The 3,507-nt window shown below is 37.6% G+C and overlaps 1 long non-coding RNA gene across 1 annotated transcript; it reads left to right on the forward strand.

Annotated features, from left to right (window-relative positions):
- The first annotated feature begins 460 nt into the window (after positions 1-460).
- LOC116376891 (uncharacterized) lies at positions 461-2,476 on the forward strand. The gene is made up of 4 exons (XR_004212162.1): positions 461-1,041; positions 1,516-1,732; positions 2,012-2,188; positions 2,423-2,476. It is a non-coding gene; the product is annotated as an uncharacterized LOC116376891 (long non-coding RNA).
- Positions 2,477-3,507: the final 1,031 nt, after the last annotated feature.

Genomic DNA, 3,507 nt, shown 5'->3' on the forward strand with positions numbered 1-3,507 from the left:
TGAGAGCTGAAAATGGCTGAAAATGATGCCAAACTGCTTTATTATGATGTATTGAACACTCTTAGTGATAAGGCAAGTGAATATATAGTTAATATGTAGTTATATAGTATATAAAATTAGAATAGAGCAGCGCAAAAGCTGGTTCCAAAAATGAGAATTCGGCTTGAAACTCTGTACTTAGACCTCATTTATGCTGGCCTGCTAAGTAAAATTTGCTTGTAGAGACCACAAACATGTTGTGCTATGACTGTGGAGTATTTTTAGGCTTCAATCTGTATTATTTCAAATAACTATTTTCAATAAAAGTGCTTTTTTTTCAGGCAAACCTGAAACTTTTCAATTTGAGCTGTGTGCCATCTTCATTCACTATTAACCAGTAACATATACACAATATTTACATATCTGAACAAGTCTCTCACAAGTTTTATCTGTATTATACCATCAAAATTATTTAAATAGACCTTGTACAGTCTTTTAAGTATGGGTATGCAATTTTCGAGCAGAGGCCTAAAAATAGGGCTAGGGGGCTGTCGTCACCAAATTAACACTCAGATTACAATTCTAATTCACACTTTTTTTCAAAACACTACACACTTCTCTAATATTTGGCACAATCTTCATAAATAAAGCTAGTTTTTACATGGAACACCAAATTTTAATGTATTCCTCACATTGGCAAACACATGTTGCACAATTGTTCAATTAGCAATCAGAGCTTTAGCAGTAAAAGAGCCACAGGTGAGCTCTTCTGTTTAAGAGCCATGGATGCCGACATAGAAGAGAGCGGCATAGCAAGACTGAGGGAAGAAGATGGGGAGGCCACATTCCCACTAGGTCGGCCATAGACCACACAGATGTTAGATGGATGTCAGTATGTGTGTTCAGTGGTGAACCTGAACATGAGCTTTGAGGTTTTCCTGTTTCTTGTTCAAACAGAGTTCAGAGAATGACTGCGACGAGGCCGGCGGCAGTCTGGCTCAGAGACAGAGGATCATCTTCTTAGAAAATAACCTGGAGCAGCTCAGCAAGGTCCACAAACAGGTAAGTGACCACACCTGTTCACCTTGATTACTGTTGTTAAACTCACAATCTTTACGCTCACTTCACTTAATACGATGACAAAGGTTGGAGATTTGCTATCACTCACAGTCCTTTTCTAAACAATGCATCCTCAATTTAATTGTATGACAGAAATAGATTCTCATTTCTAGCTTAAAACTATTGATTTTCCCAACTGAAATAACAACTGTGGGATTTTTTATCATCGTGTGTAAAGTTAGAGGAAGTTTCCCCACTTAATAACATATATATATATACATATTTGTATGTATATGTGTATATATATAAATATATATACTATATACAAACACATCTACATAGAACTCTGTTCAATTCACCTTTAAATGCACACCTCTCAAAAACTCGCTGAAACAACACCAACTGTGAGTCCAGCCTACTGTTTGACACAACATCTGTCTAATTGAGTTTGTAAATTTAACCCTTTGTATTCGTCAGCTTGTGCGGGACAATGGCGACCTTCGCTGCGAGCTACCTAAGCTAGAGAAGCGTCTGCGGGCCACAGCAGAGCGAGTGAAAGCTCTGGAAGCTGCCCTGAGAGATGCCAAGGAGTTGGCCGTAAGGGATCGCAAACGCTATCAACAGGAAGTGGACCGCATAAAAGAGGGTGTTCGCTCCAAGAACGTCTCCAGGAGAGGAAACTCTGCTCAGATAGGTGAGGACATGTTTGTTACAGCCCACAACTAACTAAACATACTAATGAGTCAGATCTTCAGGACTAACCTGAGGGCAGTGCCTGAGCAAAGGTTATTAAATGTAAAGGGTTCATCCTCTGAGGACTTTCCAGGATTTTAGTGTAAGTGTGTCTTGAAGATGGCTTTGGTCACCAGATTAGTTGTTCAGGTTAGAGTTAACACTTTGATGCGTCAGACTGAATCTGGTCCATGTTTGAAGAAGTCAACAGCTGATTCACCTTTCACCTGTCTCTATGTAGCCAAGCCAATCAGAGCCGGACATCAGCATCAGCAGCCGTCCTCCTCTCCATCCATCAGACTGACCATCCGAGGAGGGGGGGTGAGGTCCAGTCCACGTCATCACTCCCCCCAACAGCAACCACCTCAACAACCTGAAAAACAACAACCCCATCAGAGCCACATCAAGTAAGCTACAGGTGAGTTACAACCACAGCAACCACATCAACAACCATGGATCTGGGAGAGACTGTGGGATTAGAGAGGGTCTCCATAATTAGAATTTAAATATAATCTGTCTTTAAGGTTTGGGAGTCATGCTTCTTGATGTCAATATATATGCTCAGTATGTTGTGTTGAATAAATAGTGTGTTGATCAGCTTTGTTAACATCAAGCTACATAAATAAAAGTGAATCACTTCCTGTCTTCACAGGTGGCAGACAACATGAGTTTCCTTTTCTGTGGGTCTTTGAATTTCTGAACTCTCCTGCTCTCACCACTCTGCCTTTACTGGAACCAGACTCCTTGTTTACACAACTTCCCACCTAAACAGCCATTCCCCCTTAACAGCCAGCAAGTGCATTTCCTCATCTGAGTCTGTTCTTTTGTTTTTATCAGCTTTGATTCTCCAAGTCTGTTTGTTCTGACCAAGTTAGTTCAGTTCAATGAGTTAAATAATGCGTTTGATAAGTTAAATAATGAGTAAATAATAATGTTAAATGAGTCAAATAATGGCGTTAATGACGTAGAAAATTAAGTTGAACTGTTAAATTAGTTAAATAATGGGTTTAATAACATAAAAATTATAATCCTAATTATGTTAAATTAGTTTGGTAAGTTAAATAATGAGTTAATAATATGCTAAGTTAAATTAGTGAAATAATACTTTTAAAGTGGCAACAGACAACTTGCATGTATGTATTTTTTGTATCCTCGAATTTGCTGAAGCATTGTATTGATATTTTTTCGGCCAGTAATGACCTGCTCAGGAATTACAGATGAAAATTAGCTCATGAGCTATTTCCGACACATTTAAATTAAGGTAGATTCATAAGCAAAACGTAGTGTATATAGTACCACCTGGTACCAAAACCACTTAGAATTTCTAAAATTCTAATTATGTGTGTATTAATCAAACTGTCATTGTGTTGTTAAATGCCACATTTCCCACAAATAAAAAATAATTTGGGTTACCTGACCAAATCTATGTGACTCAAATCAGAAAGATTTCTTTGAATTGTTCTTATTTATTACAAAAACTGTACCGACCGGAGTGAGTTGAATTGCACAGATTAGAAAAATATTAATAATAATCTTCCAAACTGAAGTAAGATTGTCATTGAAATCTTTTCTCACGGATATAGAAGGGTTTGATTCTTTGTAGGTGAAATCACTGTATCGAACAGTAGAGTAGATTAAAAAAAAAAAGTGATCATATAAATATTTATTAAAATGTCAGTTTGTATTTGAGCGGTGACGTCATTATTGTGCCTAATCTGAGTCATCATACTCCATCTG

This window comes from Anarrhichthys ocellatus, unplaced genomic scaffold (assembly GCF_004355925.1).
Source record: "Anarrhichthys ocellatus isolate YVR2014 unplaced genomic scaffold, GSC_Weel_1.0 scaffold672, whole genome shotgun sequence".
Lineage (NCBI taxonomy): Eukaryota > Metazoa > Chordata > Actinopteri > Perciformes > Anarhichadidae > Anarrhichthys > Anarrhichthys ocellatus.